This window comes from Anas platyrhynchos, chromosome 2 (genome assembly GCF_047663525.1).
Source record: "Anas platyrhynchos isolate ZD024472 breed Pekin duck chromosome 2, IASCAAS_PekinDuck_T2T, whole genome shotgun sequence".
Taxonomy (NCBI): Eukaryota; Metazoa; Chordata; class Aves; order Anseriformes; family Anatidae; genus Anas; species Anas platyrhynchos.
In genome coordinates this window covers 4,066,948-4,085,778 of record NC_092588.1, presented here as the reverse complement: position 1 = coordinate 4,085,778, position 18,831 = coordinate 4,066,948, and the positions used below count along the sequence as shown (strand labels likewise).

Here is an 18,831-nt window from a genome sequence, read left to right as displayed (position 1 = left end):
TCTTGGGAGCTAGACACAAAACACTGCAGAAATGTGCTCAACTGCTGCAGGCTTTGGTTTTGTTTCATTGTTTGCTTTTTTAAAGTTATCAGACTACTAAGCCAGCTTGCTCATGTTTACAGGAACACGAAGCATAGGACTAGAAGGACTTTTAACGTCATCAACTCCTACTCCCTACATTTTCATGCAGTCCTGTCATAGTGCATTAATCAAGCGATAAACGTATCGAATTTCACTTTGAGCATCAACTAAACCAATTACTAGGGGTGCAACACTACTCCCAGCTCTCCTGACTTTACCCCCAAAATACCCTACACTGAAACCTTTTTCCTTCTACCCTTTTTCTTCTGTCCCTTCAGTGCAAGACTGAGACACCAAAGATAACCTTTGAGCATAGTCTGTGTGCCACACACAGCCTCTTAAACAACATTTTTGCACTGCTGGTATGGTACTACACATACCAAAGTTTAAGAATCTCTTATGGAAGTATTTATATGATTTTTTTTCTTTTTTTTTTTTCTTTTTCAAAAACTAAGTTTATTTATAGTCATACATAGAATTTCTTACTGTTCAGTAAAACTCTGGCATGCTCAGAGGCACGTAAGTTACATTTACAGAACATACAGCACCAACATATAAATACAAATATAAATTCCAAAGCCAAAAACATTAAAAACAAGACTTTATACACCGGCTTATTGTAGTTTACTTTCTAAATGACCTCTACCGAAACAACATTTTAAATGAGAAGCAGCAGCAACTAATATTTATCCTGCTTTTTTTTTTTTTTAAATAAAGACTCCTAGATCTGCCATTGCAGATAGTCTTCCCGCTTTCCACAATAAACTTGGTACTCTCTTAGCATCGCTGACAAACTACAGACTTAGTTGCAAACAGAAATCAATTATTTAGCTTTGATAATTACATATAAGGCTACCCCTAGCTTACTGATGCTACAAGCGCTTGTACTTTTCTGTCTCTTTTGATACTACTGAGAAGAGCATGGGCTTGAGGAGTAGATGGATCTTGTGGGTCAACAAAAGGTTGCACAGCTGGTGTTGGCAACAGGGTTTTGGCTGGGAACCTCTCTGAGGATTGAAGACTTTTTGGTAGAGAAGGGATCCACCTTACAAAGAGAGGCAAAATCATCTTTACCACCAGGCTGGCCTGGTTAAGAGCTTGAAACTAGAAATGATGGATGGCACAGATGATAACTAGATGATACCTAGCTTAACTGATTATCAAGGATATCAAACAAGGATTGAGGCAGGAGATGTGAAAGGACAGAACTGGAATAAGCAGGCCCTGGTCACCACGGGGGACTCACCACCCTGGTATCTGCTGGAGGGTCAATGCAGCAGGGTGCAACAAATCCCAAGGGTTTCTGGAGTACGTTGCTAACTTCCAGGCACAAGTGATGGAGGTCTGTCATTCCTGACCAACCTGATAGACTTCTGTGATGAATGGGCTAGCCTGGTGGACGAAAGGATGTTGTTTATCTTTACTTCAGCAAAGCTTTCAGCACTGCCTCCTTTTGACAACATCTTTGTAGGCAAACTGATGGAGCATGGACCAAATAAATGGACAGTGAGACAAACTGAAATCAGTCCAGACTGTCAGACTCAACAGCTTGTGACCAGCAGCTTAAAGTCCAGGTGGAGACCAGGCACAAATAATAAAAGATTAACAACATTTTCTAAAGGAAAAAGAAGAAACACTACGTCACCTGCTTTTGAATTGTTTGGACCAAAGCTACAAGATATGGATGGGGGCAAAGGGAAGAGTGGGAGAGGGCAGTGTCAAAAGAGCAGCCAAAATAAGCATAGAAAGTTTCATTGAAGAGGCTTGCAAATATTGAATTTCAAAGTTTTTGTTGTCTTCTCCTCACATACCAAAAGTGTCCAGTACAAGAAGCCAGACACCTAACTGCAGCAAAGGATAGATTATATGGTTTTACCAAGTGTCAGAGGTATAAAACAGTAGGAAAAGGTATTATATGAGCACAGAGAATTAGATTATGAGAAGTACACAGCAAAATTTTAAAGAAGGAAGATTTAGCATACAAAAGGCAAAGGAAATGTCTCCAAGGTGACAATTAAGTTTTACCAGCAATAGTTCTCATCCAGAAGGAGTGGGAGTTTTACAATACACTATTTGGAAGTCTAGATTCCTCAATGGTGGAGAAAGAATTAAAATTATAAAGTGTACTTGTATCAAAAGAAGAAAAAGCTTTCTTGGGACTTCCAAACTTCAAGGGGCATGCAGACAACTATTCTGACTTGACAGCACTAGCTTTTTATAGACTGAAAATTGCTAATTCCTTATTTTTTCATTTGTGTGAGTGCCTCATCTAAACACAAAGTAAAAAATTACAACCAGAGACATCACAAACATGAAAAAATACATTTAAGATGTTAATACTGTTGTATTTAATTTAGTGAATTTAATACTGTTAGATAAGAAGCAGAGATCTAGATTAAAAATTTCAAAAAATCCTTGAAGAAAACCCTGATTTTCCAAAGGTATTATTGAAAATACCACACCTGTAATAAAACAGACGATGCAGGTTTCCTTGCATACCCCCTCAGGCACCATACAACAGGCAATGTGACATGAGCAGCGAGAGGAGCTGCCCACAATCTCTAGCACAGTTTGCTTTCACTTCTTTAGAATTGAAGGGACAAATCAAAAGGCCACTATTTCATACTTACTTTTGAGTCTACAGTTGGTCATTCATTTTTTGCTTTAAACAGGGACATTAACAACAGTTCTCTACTAATATCACTGAGTTTGTTCTCAGCTGAATGAATAATCGCTGCAGAATTTATTACCCACTGTATTAAGCGGGAACATTTATTTTTAAGAATTCTGCATTTCATCAATTTGTCAGTTCTTGCTACTGCAACTTCATCTGGCTATTGCTCAACTGATTTTCAATTTTCCATCTTTTAACATCATGGAAAGTATCCCTGCTTGTTTTTCATCTCTAGTCTGAAAAGCGCTGTTGTATTTCAGGTTGCTACATGCAAATTCATCAGGCAGCAGGTGTAGATTTAGGATAAGGAAGATCCAGCTACACAGCACAGCATTAAACACCCCGCCTCGTAGCTGGTAGCTAACAGAAAAAGCAGCAGCAGGTTGTTTTGAGGCCGTGTGTTTCTATGGAGGGTTCCAGGGGATAAATCTGGTTTAACTAAAGGGATCACCAGCAGGCTTCCTCTAAGAAGGAACACTAATAAATGACAGAAGACATTTTTTTAATTCAGGAAGAGCAACATTGTTAGGCTGAGTTGAAGATTCAACTTTATTCATTTTTATAGTTTTTTTGTTTTTTTCCTGGTCATATGGAACTAAAGCTAGTCCCAAAGCCATTTAGTATTTCAAGATGATGACTGTGTGTGGATGGTACTTCCTTAAATTCCATGCTGTACATCACAAAATCCACCCAAAAAATACTGGACAGACCTCAAATATACTATACCTCTGGAATTCGGCTACACTTATTCATTTTTCAATGCCTTATGCTAGGAGAACAATGCTTTACTCAACTCAGAGTATCTCTGAAGGAGAAAGTCTTCAAGGAGAGAACATCTGCAGTTAAGATTCCATTCTGGGAAAATGCTTCACTCCGTTTCCAACCAGAAACCCACTATATGCTCCTTTGTCATTATTCTCTAACTATCTGATGTCGTCCTTCAGTACACAATTTCTCTCTTTCTATTTCTTGATTCTAGTAATGAATACTTATTTGCACTACAGGATCAGGAACAAAGGACCAAGGCTTAAGAATAGCCACCTCCATCATTAATACTATACCTGTTTTAAATTCAGAGGGGAATAAAATCCAGGAGGGATTATTTTTAATTCCAACAGTGCCAAACGGACAAAAGTTTAATTGCACTTACCAAAGGGAGCTAGCCTTTCATTCCTCCAGGCATACTATGAACACACTCGTATTCCAGGATAGCTTCACACACAGACAAGAATACTTTGTTCTCTACCTGGCTTTGAAATTAGGATATTTTAGCACATTTCCTTCCAAGTCCCTAATGGCTCACATTGCAGAAACCCTCTACGATCATATCTGTGGACTCTGTTAAAAGGTAATAAAACACCCGAGTTACCTAGGCTTCAAAGCAGTGACACAGATTCGGGGAGGACAACTCCCTAGAAATGATTTAACCAGCAGCAAGTCAACCAATACCTTCGACAGCACACAAGCAATTATTCACACCACAAGAGTTTGTTACGAAACCGAAGCAAAAAGGAAGTTTTCTGGGTGACTTTGGTATACCACTGACCACAACAAACTTACGTGCAACACAACCTTAAACGAGACACTGTGATGAAGACCTCCTTGCTACTGCAAAAGTCTTCAAACACCCAAAAAACTTGCACGATGCAAAGTTGGAGTGCTAAAACACAGGAGGCAGAAATGAGAGCATTTCTTCCAGCATCTGTTAAAAGTGGCACACGGAAAAGAAAATGAAGTTCTGCAAATATGAGTTCTGGTGACAGAACATCAATTAAAGCTTCCCATCTAAATGCAGAACTTCATCTTTATTCAAACGCATTGCATCTTTCATCCTATTTCTCTGGTTTGTCAAGTTTCTGTTGAGTTTTAATCCCATCATCCAGAGTGCTTGTAGCCCTTTTTATACTGCTGTCACTCGTGAATTGAATAAGCACATTAAGTCCACCATCATGGCCATTAATGAAGCTATTGTAATACCACAGCACAAGCCAGACCTCTGTGGGACTCCTTTCCATGCACTCTTTTCTTTTGACAATACTTTAAGTATGTTTTTAAAACAAGTTCCCTTAATTTCCTTACCTGTGAGAATTGTTAAACCCTTGTCAAGCTATGTTGTACAGCTTTTCTACCCTATATAAAATCCCCTTACCTTGCCACAGAAAAAGGTTATCTTTTCAAAATCCTGGGCAATTATTTGCCCTCTATCAGTATTCAATGTCACAGCTAAAATTGCACTCGGAATTGCAACTGGGACACCCCCCTGCACATACACAAATCGAAAGGAACAATCTCCATGTGACTCAGATCCACAGCAGCAGACAAAATCTGCGAGTCCCAAATGGGAACTCAGAACAACACGATACCCAGAGCTTGCCACCAGCCTCACCAAACTCTCTTCCCTGCTTCAACCAAGCATGATTCTTTCTCAGAGCAGCCACATTCAAGTACTTGGGGAAAAACTGTATGAGAGATCATTTGTCAAGCTTTTAATTGAAATGGTCAGTTGGTTCAAATAGAAAAAACCAAGCACCTCCAGAACAGATTTTTAATAATATACATAATACATACATACCACTGCACTTCAGATACTCACTATAAAAACACACTGCGGATAGATATGAAGCATACTTCAGCAAGAAGAAATAACACAAAGGATACTCAGGAAAATCACCAACCAAGAGTAAGGACAGCAAGCCTGTTAACAAATATCCAGCCCAAAACTTGCTCAGCTTTGAGTAAAACTGTGCCGTTAATGGAAAAGTCAAATTTCAAACTGAGACTATCCCCTCAATTACTCATGTTGGGGAACACAGATGAAAAACTGTGAGAGCAAACAATGAAAAACCACCCTCATCCTGAGCTCCATGGCAAATGCCTGGGCCCACAGCACTATCCAATTGATACTATTTTCAAATTATTATTATTTACTTTTGGACAAAGAACACTGATGTGAGACACAGGGCTCAACAACAAAATATTTCCAGCTCTGCCACAGTCACCAGCAACCCTGGGTGGGTGAACTTGGCCCTTCCCATCCCTGTTAGCATCTGGGTCCTTCCAACCATAAACCACCATCCACATCTCCTTGCAGGCTGTCCCTCTGATGCACCACCACCAATATCCCTGTTGTTCTGACATCTTTATCATGCACTGTGCTGTTTTAAACATTAACCACATCACTTGCATATTTAACAACTGCATATATTCAAGTTAGCTCCTCCTCTTGTCAAAATACACCGTCTGAATGTAAAAATCTCTGGACCTCACCAGGTTGTGGACCTTAGCATTACCTCAGGTCCCTGCATGACCAAGTGCCATGCCAGGGCCGGTAAGAACCGATCCTCTGATTATATAAAAGCACTGCTGTACTGCAAGCAAGCCTCTAAATGCTGCTTGCTGTCACATCAAGACATAAATGAAAGAGGAGAACTTACCTGCTGGCAGGGAATGTCTTGAAATATCTGTAACAATAAAGAAATACATTTAGAAGCAGAAGGAAAAATAGCTCTGCAACTGAAGCAGCCTAATCACTTTTCTGCAAAGCTGTGCTTGCTTAATAAAGCCCATTATCTGAAGCAATTTGCTAGCTGCTAGGCACGCCACCTGCAAGTCAGAAGCATTCCCCTTGTCTCACCCTGTTCATTAACAAGATTATGTTTTGCCCGCCTAACTGAAGGATAAAGATGACACTACTAAGCAGTGAGGGTAATTATTGCAGCAGAATACCAGTCACTACGTACAAATTTATGTTACGTGTGCATTTCTCTATTAGTACCTATGTAATTTCAGTGTTAGAAGAGTCAGGGTTAATCCTGGCATATGAAGAGGGCATGATTGTTTGCTTTATTCTTAACCCTTTAGAGAAAAGACCATAAAAACCTTACCAAAGAAACCTTAAAAACAAACAAGCTTGGAACACAAGAAGCAATATTACAAGAAAGGAGGACTGATCTTTGCCATTAGCACAAGACACAGCTGCTGAACACCTTTATAGTAAAAGTCAAGGCTGTCTTGAGCTGCAATCAACTTCACAAAAACCACTGGTTCAGACCCTAATTAGACCATATTAAAAAATGACACCTTAAAAAGGGTAGACATCGATATAAATACACGAACAGGTAATAAATTATAAGTCATTATATTTCTTCTGCCTGGTTTTCCTACATCTGCCATCTCAGATCTGTGTGATCCCTCCACGGGACTGGATCAGGCTCAGAACAGAAACTAAAACCCACCCAGAATGAGAAAGCAAGAGCTACTCCAAGTCAGTATGGATGAGGACGGGGAGAAACATCAAGGAGTTAATGAAAGCTGAAATAAATACAAATATGGGTAAATAGAAAGAAACTGAATTAAGAAACTGAACTGAACCCATGAAAAAAGGTCCACATAGTTGCTTGGTCAGAAGGCAACAACAATATTGAGTAATAAACCCCCTGTTTTGGGTACAAAAGCCCTGTGGAAATTGAACTTCATCAATAGGTGAAGCAACTGGAACAAATTCAGAGATTATCAGGGCAGATGGTCACTGCATTGATAGCTATTAGAAGAAATAACAAGGCTTAATAAACGTAGCCCTGCTCTCCCTGCCAGACTCTTAACAACATGCTTACTTTCATTTATACTCCACGTTTGCAGCTGCAAAAAACAACAAAACTTGAATTCCAAAGAGGATTACACTTGGAAAGGAAACGTAAAGGCAGCCTCCTGAAAATTTCGAAACTGAACTTCAGTACTCTGAGAAACAGTGAAGAAGCAAAACAAAGCTAAACTACACTTAAAATGCCAAATAAAAATAGCAACAGGACACCCGAAAGAGCAGAGACAACACTGCATGCTTTGTTCTGGCAGAACAAAAAGGCTGAAAGTCAGTTAAGTTACATTAAAGAGAAGCTCACCATGCTGTCTGCTTGTGAACAAAATGAGCTGATGTGGTCAGAAATGCCTTTAGATAGGAGAAAGGCAGGAAGAAGCTGCTCGAACCGCAGGAAGGAAAAGCCTCAAGCCGCCTCCTGCAACAGCTTCTGCATCGAGTACACAGCAGCGTACAAGGAAGGGAGCTTTCTTCTGGCACACAAACCTTGAAGCTACAATTAATTTCTAAAGTTAAAGGAATCAAGAGAAACACCACACCTTTCTGCCTGCCTGTTTACATAGAGGTTTGATGGTTTCTCCCCACTTTTCTTTTTTTTTGATAATTCAAAACAATTTCTTCTTGTCACTAAGACCACACAACCCTCGCCACTCGAGTAAATAACCTAGAATAAGACTGCAGAGCAGAAAGCATTACATTTGATTTTAATTTTTCTATTGTGATGGAAACTAATCTCTAAATTCTGTTCAGACTTAAATTTATAAAGAAAACTGAAAATTTAATTTACCGTAAAAAACTAAAAGCTGCATTAAAGTTTTCTCATAGCCCTTGATGTACTGGAAAAATTTTATCACAGCATTTATTACTCCTGAAGCAGCCCATTTGATTTCGTGCGCCTCCACAACAGATCTCAAGAAAATAATGGTAAACACGGCCGCCAGATAAATACATTATCATAACACAGAGATATGCGGAAAACGTTCATTTACATTCTCTGAACTTAGCCAAGCAATTTCAAACAGCTCGAGGGAAAGCTCCGTGTCTAGGACGCACACATGATTATTAACTTAACCAATTGCTTGGGATACTTCTGTGTTTGTCCTCAGCACCTGAGTTGCTTCTTCCTCTGTGTGAAGGCACCTGTGTGTCCCACCGACCTCTGTAGGACCTACCATATCAGATCTGCTGCTATACTGAAGTCCATGACTGCAATGATTTAGTACTTCCAGGTTCCACTACAAATTAGTCCTGTAAATGCAATAAGCGAAGAGATGCTGCACCTCCAGGACAAGTATCCCGAGCAGCTTCCTGCAAGTCCACCTTCTTCTAATACAACTGACTACGAGCCTGGTTTCCAAGATTAATTGACACGCACACACTAGAGTTAAAAACAAGTAGGCCAAAAGAAATTGAAGCCTGAAGGTCACATCCATCAACTGAAAATTGCATAAATGCACTTAGCTAGTTGCTTGTATTTTTCAAAGATTTCCATCAAGCCCAAGGTCCTCCATAGGCTAATGCATCCTAACTCTGGAAAACAGTGACTGCTAAGAAGCATCAACTCATAACAGCATAAAATTAAGCAAATACTGTTCCGATTGCAAACTGCAAAGCAGTTCCATGCTTTGTGATCACTGTGCACCCAGGAACCACAGCAGTAGATGTTACTCCCTTTGTTACCTTCATGAATTTTTATTAGTTGCAGTCGCATCACAGATTTTGAAGATTAACTTCCATGATGTATCTTACCGTTCGGTCTATCCTGTCTCCTCAGCATCTTTTCTGGCTTCAAACTTTTTAAGCTTATTCTCCAAATATCGTTTTTCATTTAACATCTAACATTGAAAAAAAGACGAGTGGATTCTGACAACACTTTAAGGACTTCACTGAGAAGCAAACAGACTATGCATTCAGCCAGCTACTCATTTCAGATCATGCTTACACACTTGTCCTTTTCCAGGAGCTGTCCTGTCGGTGAGGATCCCCCCTGTTGGAGGTTTGCACCGACTTGTCTCCTGCAACTCATTTCCTGAATGCCCATTAACTGGCACGTGCACCCCATTTACAGCTGGGTAACACAAGCCAAACGTACATTCCCATCTGTTCCAAATATTTTCTTCAAAGTGTATTTAAAAAACATTCAGATTTCATGTATTTCTCTTTCTACTCCTACTTCCAAGCAAATCAGTCACGTTCTGCATTTATGTTCTTACTTACCATGCTACTAAGAAGATAAACTGTCAGTCATTACATAGGCAGAAAGAAAAGTAAAATTTAGACTTTTTTTTTTACTGTCTTTTATATACCTAGCAAAGGTAAGCTACTTCTCAAGGAAAACTGTTTTTAATCCTAGATAGTGGAAGGATGAAGGAGATGGCCTCAAGAGGTCATTTCCAATCACTATTTCTGTAACACTACACACAGGTGACAGTGATAGAACAGGAAAGAAGCTGTAACAATATTAGAGGTGCTACAAAATACAGTTCCTCGGCCAAAAATCTTGCTAAGTAAATCAATTACCTACAGGAATTCACAGAAGGACTTCATTTTAAAGAAGGAATACGACTGTCACTTCTCTACCCGCTGGGATGGTTTGTGGCAGTACAGTCTTCACGCAGGCTTTGCAGATCCAGTCACAAGTATTGTTTTCTATGATATCCAGTACTCCAAGGGATTCATATATTTGTAACGCTTCTTTTAAAGATTAAAAAAAAAAAGTTTAAATAAAAAAAATGTTTTGAATGAAACCATGCATTTGAGGAAAGTCTGCAGTGCAAAATGCTTTCTTGGAAATCGAGCCACAATTTAACATCCGTCTTTCCAAGAGCAACATCTAATCATCAAAGGCAGGAATATTTTGTGAGCTTTGTGTTCCTGTCCCATGGTAAGATGAGAATATGGCTCCACAGGCCACGACAGAGGCTCATGCACTCGCCCAGGCTGCAGCATGGATCTCTTTCCAGCGCCGCGGTAAGCAGACGACCACAAGAAATTCAATCCCGTTTTACTGTAGCAATAACAGACGAACTTAACAGTATCCCCTCGAAATACGTTCAGCTATTCGGTTCACAAACCCATCTCTCATTCCTGCGAGGAGCACGCAGCATGCGAGGAACCGCAGACCACAAGCTCCCAAGCTCCAGGAAGCGAAGCAGGACGTGTCCTTCAGCAAGCAGCCCTCCAGCTGAACAAGGAATATCGCAGCCACAGCTTCAAATGCAATTTTCTTATTTACCTACCGGTACCAAAATCATTTAGGAATACGCGTGTGTATTCAGCATTTAGCCTTCCCGTGACTGATCCTGCATGATGGTGCCTCAAAGGCTGCATTCAACAGCTCTGAAGCCTCCCTTCCTAGTGCTCGCTGACAGGCAAAGAGGACTTCTTTTACGGATGCTCCTCTAATCTTTGATGAAGCTTAGATTTCATTCTCTAGGTTTTCGTTTTTAAAGCGTACACAATTAAGCAGAGAACACAAACAACCTTAAAATTGTAAATTGACGTTTGTTGTGAAGCTCAAGCATTTATAGAAAAGGGGTTAACTCAAGGAATTAGTGAAAAACACCTAAACGACAACACAGTCATTGATCAGAGCCAACATGGGTTCACCAGGGGAAGGTCATATCTAAAAAACTTTAATTTCCTTCTACAAAAAGATCCCTTGTTTAGTTGAGCCCAGAGCAGAGCAGGCCGGGGGGAGGCCTCATGGCGGCCTGCAGCTCCCTCACGAGGGGAGCGGAGGGGCAGGCGCTGAGCTCTGCTCTCTGGGGACAGCGACAGGACCCGAGGGGACGGCATGGAGCTGGGACAGGGGAGGGTCAGGCTGGGGGTTAGGGAAAGGGTCTGCACGCAGAGGTGGTCGGGCACTGGGACAGGCTGCCCAGGGCAGTGGTCATGGCACAGAGCCTGCCAGAGTTCAAGGAGTATTTGGACAACGCTCTCAGAAATATGGTCTGATTTTTTTTGGATGGTCCTTCAGGGACCCGGTAGTTGGACTCAGTGATCCAACTGGACTTGTGGGGACTTGCTGGTGCCTTCCAATTGGGATATTCTCTGATTTTTTTATTTCTCCACGGCCACCTGATCCATCAGGCAAAGACACTGGAACTACGATTAATCCATTCTTGCAGCATATCCAGTAAGGAAAAGCTGTTAAGTAGTTTTTACAACATGATTAAATTCCCATGCAAAATCTACAGTAGCCAACGGTTAATTTTTCCATACATTTTCGTTCACTGTTAAAAGTTCATACCTTATTTCTAACCTCAATCTAACCTACTTCTAACTCAGCAGTCTGCAGAGCTGAATGGCAGCAGCCCTTTATTATATCATTTCCCATTAAGGCAATTTTAGGTTAAAGATCAACTCAATGAAAACTCTTCTTACATTAGCTACACAGACTGAGAGACAGAAACGTTTCCCATTTCTCTAAACCTTTGCTCATCCTTACAGATCTCACACTACTTTTGCTTTTAGTAGCATCTCTGATTTGCAGGTACCAGTACCTGACACAGTATTTGTATGTCACCCACAACAGTCTAAGCAAGCAGGTGGTGTTTTTAGTATCAAGTTTTTCCCCATTGACATATTTACTGCATTTGCCTTAAGCACAGTGACACCCAAATGCTGTAGGACAGACTCTTCCATCCACCCAACTTGCCTGCACTTTTTGTCCTTTCACCAAATCAGAGGAAATTCAGTGTACAAAACCGCACGGCTTTTGTTTTCAACCCTACTTCGTAGGAGACCCACCCAGGTTGCGCTGTAATCCTTTATTAGCTTCGTTTAAATCCTTGTTTCAACTGTGAATTTCAGCAGTAATGACTTAATGCTTTCATCTACGTCTGTTGAAAAGGTTAATGAGCAAAGAGCCAAAAATGAACCGCTATCAGACCCTCCTCAGGAAATGTGCACATTCTGTATTGTATTTCGAAAGGTCTGTTTTACCATTTATTAGTTTTAATGCAAGCTGTTGTCTCTGAATCATGAATGCAACATGAAATTAAGGTAAGGAAAAATTAGAAGACCAACTGCCATACTGCACAGAACATTAACTTTTTTGGGGATTGTCTGGTTGACAGAACAGGTATGATATATTTACGGTATCATCACCACCTATCTGCCATACTTCAGACAGCTTAAAACAGTATCATGCATGAGTAAAATATCCTATTACAGAAACACAAGCGTCAACTTGTCCTATATCTGAGGAACGTGTTCAGTTCATATTTATTTCCATAACTGACAAATTGACAAATCCAGAGCTAATTAACTGTGGCATTCTTCTCACTGCCCCCAACCTTCTGCTTGTACCTGCCTTCTGCTTCTCACCTACTGTGATTTAAAAACAAAAGCAATGTTTAGTCTCCTTAGTTTACAGCATCTACAAAAGTCTTTCAACAGTTTCCAATAACAATTTCCCCTCTCCCACTGAAGGAAACACTCCTAAATCACTTGGCTTATGGTTGTTGAATGCTAGTTTTTTGAATTAAAAAAAATAATATCCAAATTCCAATTAAGATCCTGAGTAACCCACTTGTATTTTCCTTCATTTCAGCTGAATTCTGCCCTCATCTAAAAGAGCACGCTCCTGGAAACTTTGAATTAATTTATACAACGTAATGTGGGATCATCAGCACTACTTACTGAGTTACAGAGCAACTCGGGTGAAGAATTTATTCTCGATTATCTCACTACTCTTTTGCCTATGGTGAAGAGAGATACGGATAAAGACTCAGGTCCCTTTAGAGTTAGTTTTATGCCTAACAAGATGGATAACAGACCTGCAAGTCTACGGGCACCATTAAGCTCTTGGGGGTATGCAAATGCCATGCTAGTGGGAAGAAACTCCAGAAGGACCTCACAAAATGAAGCGAGTTCCCAAAAAGTAGCAGATGTACTTCGACAGAGATGTGATGTAATGCATCTAGGGGAAAATTTTCTGAGCAATACCTCAATCACACTTACCACTTACACTTTCTGCAGCTCCAACTGCAGGAGGAAGTCTGAGTCACTGCTGACTGTTTTCTCTGAAATCACCAGCTCCAACAAGGGCAGGAGCCAACAACAACAACAAAAAAAGGCAGTACAGCATTGTGTACCATTAGGAAGGGCACTGAAAACGTGGTACTTAAAGATGTTGCTATATCAAACCATAAGGAATTTTGCCTGTTTTGGCCTCTGCACCTGAGAAAATGCGTAGTGGAGTTGGAGAAGGTTCAGGGAAGGGATGGAGCAGCTGCAATGTGAGGACAGACACAATAATCTGGGACCCCCCTGCTGGAAGGACATGAGACTCAAAGAGTACAGCCACAGCTTACAAGCAAGGGTGAAAAGGAAAAAAACGAGAAAGTGCATCAATACAGCACCACTGCTCATCAAATCCTGCCAATAGGAGTAGTGGAAGGCATCTGAAGGAAATGCTGGAGATGGCTTCAGACTGATAAAAGCACAGCTGGCAGTGAGCTTCCTCAAGTGCCTGCACAGACAGGTAGCCTCAGCGAGCTCCAAGGGACTGGAACATCCACACGCTGGTTAAACAGCATCTTTTTTTGTCACTGAAGCATGACGCTGTGCTGCAGGATCACTGTGGTCTCATCCAGCAGGGTTGTTCATGGTCCTGAACTCCCCACCGCAGCTCTGTGCAGATGTAGGGCACCCACAAGCTTTAGGGTTAACCTGGAGAGATACCTATTGAACTGGAAGCACTATCTGGAGGGTAGGTCAGCTACATTATAGGAACGATCTTATATTTTTGTGGCTTATAGCAAAAGGAGATGCGTTTGTGCTTAACTCTGAACAAGCCCAGGAAACTTTAAAACTGCTTAAGATGTTTAAGGAGGGACATCTGTGTGCTGGCAGTGGTTCAGATATAACAGGAGCGTCTCCAGCACTGACCTGTGATCACGTAATCCTGGTGGAAATCCTGCGACATTTTTATGAACCGACCAATTCAGGCCCTCAGGCAAGCTTAGGGAAAACAGCAGCCTTGTACTCTACACCTCTACCTCTCCCCTCCTCATTTGTACTACAGAGAGTTTCTTCTTGAAAGCACTAGGTTTAGTGCAACCTTTTCTTTTTAAACATAGGCTTGACAGTGCCTGCTATGATTAAAATTCCCTCCCTTGTCATTTTACATGATGGACTCCTGACATGCGGTGTTCCAGCACAAGTCACCTGCATTTTCAAAAGGTGACAGGATTTTGTAATTCTTGTGTTAAAATACAAACCAGCACTGCATGCCAGAACAGCTGCTGCAGGTATTACAGGAACTCAGTACAAGTATGGAGATGCTTCAGAAGAAAAATAATATATTCTGGGGTACAGAAATGAACACCAAGGTCACAACAAGAATGGAAGATAATTAGAAGTATTTCAAGGCAGGAAACTCAAAAATAATTCCCCCAGAGCCAGAGATCCCAGAAAACAATGTGTAAGAATATCCTTACAAGAACAAGAAAACAATTAAGAAGATTTAGAGTAAAAGACCAACAACATAAAAAAAAAAACAAAAAAAAACCAACATTTAAAATTTCTTTTCTGAGTACCGGAATGGCATTTTGTAAGCCTTTTTTTTTTTTCTCTTTTTGGGAAAAGACTTAAATTCTTCGAAAGTTGGGAGAGTCACTTCCCTTCATGTTCCACCACTGTAAAATTATGCTGTTTCCATGGCTATGGCCCACACACGGATTCCATTGTTACGGCAGTTTTCCTGAAGCTAGAATTAAAGTTACAGGACACTGGAGTGAAAGAAGGCTGAAGGAAATCAATGCAAGTGGCACAGAGGGAAGGAGAAGTAAAAAAAAATAAAAAATTAAGAGACAATGTTTCAGTGAAAGAACACACACACAGCAGTTTGTCAGGAGTTTAACAGCTTAGCATCTCTGCTCATGCATTGTACCTACCTAAAAAGGGCTGTTGTGTAGTTAATGCATGAAAAGACCAACTTACCTAGTGCCAAAAATCAGAGTTTGATTCATTTCAGTGGGATTCCTGCAAGGCATTCAAAGGAAGTTTGACAGCAGCTGCAAAAGTTTTGCTCTGCTCCAATGCAGGAAATTAAATCTATTTTAATGGGAATATTGATGCTTACTTAGCTTGAGGGTGATGCTATGGACAGAGAAAACCTTAGCTACACTTTGAGCTGATTCTCAAAGCGAAGTATAACAGCTCTACAATGAATGGGCAGTTCCACAAGCACATGGTTTAAGGCATTTGCAGTGGGAAATCGCTCCTGCAGTGAGACAGAACAGCTTTTAGGTCCTAACAACAGACAAAATAACAGGGAACTGAAGGCAGTCTGCTCAGTGTGCCAGACAGGCTCCCAATAAATTTACCACCATAGGAGTAAGGATGACTCCTTTAATGTTATTTCAGCAAGTCTTAGCACTTCTTACTAGGGACATAGATTACAAACCTTCAAACTACTTTGCTGTTTGGAGGCATAACATGCTGCAAGGTGCAATGCTGGTGCTATAAAATATATATAAGAAGCTTTCTAAGACCTAGATCACAAGGAAAGGAAGGTTCTTTCAAGAACCATCTAGGTTAAATTATTTGTCAGAGACTAGACAACATATGGTAATATTTTTCATGTTAATTTTCATTATTATTTCTATTGTTAGACAAACATACGTAATTATTTTCAGCCAAAAAGGCAGAGATCCTAAAGAGGTGAAACAAATAAAGATGGCAAATCATGAAATAATAAAATAATAGTCTGAGATCCAGACTCTGCATTCATTTAAAACATAAAACCATTTGGGGGGAGCTATGTTTAATAATAACTGTATTGGTGTAGGTTGGTTCCCCTTTCATGCAAGGGGGATGCTACAGAGAAGTTTTTCCCTAGCTTCAGCTCTGCTTCTGTCACCTTTTATACAGTTTTCCAGCTGGAAAAGAAATGGAGGAGAAATTAAGACAGCAAAAGAAAAAAAAGATGACAGGTGAGGTAGGGAGGACCTACACGCAGAGAAACATGACGAGAAAATACACACATTCACCAGGACAAAGACACCAAGAGATGACTGATGAAAACTAGATTAGGAAGAAGAAAAGGGGTGGGGGGGGAACAAGGCTGCAGCCAGAAGGATTTCAGTACACAACACGAGACAGGCTTTCTTCTCCTAATTGGCTCTGTCATGTAGCTGTCGGAAAGCGACGCTCGAAAGCCGCTGTTGTTCGTGTCAAAGGAAAACCCCCAACACGTCTGTTCTTGGCAAGAACACGATCAAATGAGAGCCCCAGTTGGCTTGACAAAACACAACACGCGTGTGGCTTCCATCTTCTGTTTGCAGTGACTTCCACACGTGGCCCTTACTCACACCAGCCAAGTGAGCAAGCCCATTTATTTCTAATAAAATGCACCCTTAGTCTAGCGTGCATGATTAATGGGTTCTCATAGCCACAAGCCCACTGAAAAAACTTCAGCTTGGCATCATTAAGATGCTATCGGTCCTGAAAATGCAATTGAAGATGGTATTTCTCCCTTTAATCCGCCGCGTTACTTAATCAATTTCAATGCGCAGTAAAAAGTTAATTTGACAAAATTGGATGCGTTATTTCGCTCTGCCTCTGGCATGAAGCAGATTAAGACCACCAGAAATACTTGCAGAAAGATTCAAGACTCACTACCATCCTGGGAGGCAGATAAACATCAGACACACCACAGACTCTGCATTCTGTAGACTCAATCCTGGGTCTACAAAAGCTGTGGGTTTTTTGGGTTGATGCTGTAATTACCTCCCCAGCAGCTAACTCAGACTGCGCCTCCTACACAAGCCACGATGGCAATATTTCAAGTCAAATACAGTATTTGATGCCATGCAGACTCCGCTGACATTAGGGAGATGGAACAAGGACAAAGACAACTCATAGTTTATATATATTTTATTTCTCCCGTGTAGGTTACAGGCCTTGGTAAGTTGGATAAACGTATGGCTCAGAACTGAACGAGTTCCAGATCCAAATCCCTGTTGTCTCAGACGAGAATCTGCTTATAATTCCCCCCGAAAACCTATCAAGGGGGGATATAATCTGGATCATCCCCCAAAACACTGAAAGCCCTACCGCTATCTGTACGATGAAGCGGACACTTCTGCCTTCGGTGCTGTCAGACTGATTTCCCTCACAAATAATGAGCAGGCCAACCTGAAGGGCAGCAGCGGGGAGAGGAATCCTGATGGAGTACTGTTCATGGAAAACGTTCATTATTTTCTTCTATAAAAATCACTACGGTCCCTACATAACTCCAACTTACCTTATATTGAGAACTATTGAAGTACTACAGTGTTATAGGTCTATTTAAAATTGTCTACCAGAGTTGTGTATTTAGACTTGATTTTGAAGAAAAAATACATCTCTGAAACTTTCAGAATTCAGAAGTTTCTGAATACTTTCCATCTAGTGTTCAAAAAAACAGAAAATTCAAAAAAAATTTACTATTTCTGAAGTTCAGAAACAGTACTGTTTCTCTTAAAGAGTACTTAGTCAAATATTTCACTAACAGCTTTTCTCCCTTAGTGCAAAGGGATCATACAGTGTATACACTCGTACAATTATGTCTTTCTTGAACTTGCTTAGTTAATATGTAAAATGCAATACTAATGCTGATCATATACACTGCTGACGTATAATGATTCCTTATTAGCAAGCAAATTAGCTAGAACACACATTGGCATCAAGAAGGAGATCTTGTCTTCCTTGAAGGATAAATAGAGAAGGGCTGCAGATCTGAATTATATAAGCACACTGGGTACAGCCATGTGTAGGTTGGTCGTGGTGAACAAGTGTTTTCTATACAAAGACAGAAATTCAAGACTACAAAGAAGCATACAGAAAAGGTGTGTGCTTTCTCCTCAGCAACGAGGGATGAAAGACAACACAACGTACATCTTCCCTACCACAATACGATGTGTAGGAAATGAAAGGTTTTTTTGTGGCTGCTACATCAAGAAAAAACAGTGATAAGACTTTTAAATTCTTCACTAATGTTATATTTTATTGGTCATCCCATCACTGGTCGCCTAAAAAAAAAAAAAAACAGCCAACCATCAAACAACATAAAAAGAACAACAGCTCGCATCTTCCTAACAAGGACAAGCTATTCAAGGAGCTCTAAAAAGCTTTTCCTTTTCAATTAATTAGTAAATTAACTAGTTGAATAGCTAATTACAGAAGCATAATAAAGGAATAATAGAATAATTAATTAATAATGCAAGAAAGACCAGCAAAAGAATCTATTCAGCTTTCTCTGCTCCTTACCCAGCCTTGTCACTTGGATGCCACCAAATCTCACCAGGAGCAAGAAGGAAGAATTACACCTGCTCACAGCAATTACGAAGAACGGAATGACAATTGTTTCACACATGTTTAACCTTGGCAACATTAAAAAAAGGTACTTTTCCTTTTTACTACATCATGATCTGCTTTTTTGCATTATCACTTACGAAATGCTATTTATTCCTAGCAGATTAGAGTATTT

General features: G+C 40.4%; 1 protein-coding gene across 3 annotated transcripts in view; it reads right to left on the bottom strand.

Moving 5' to 3' along the window:
* The window catches only part of PTK2 (protein tyrosine kinase 2), a 191,708-nt gene that overhangs the window by 145,309 nt on the left and 27,568 nt on the right, over positions 1 to 18,831 (bottom strand). For 2 of the 3 annotated variants that reach the window (XM_072034273.1, XM_072034275.1), the window contains exon 3: positions 6,190 to 6,216. The exons of the other annotated variant lie outside the window; for it this stretch is intronic. The gene's annotated coding sequence lies outside the window, so the exon portion shown is untranslated. The remainder of the gene's footprint in view (positions 1 to 6,189; positions 6,217 to 18,831) is intronic. 3 annotated transcript variants of the gene reach the window in all.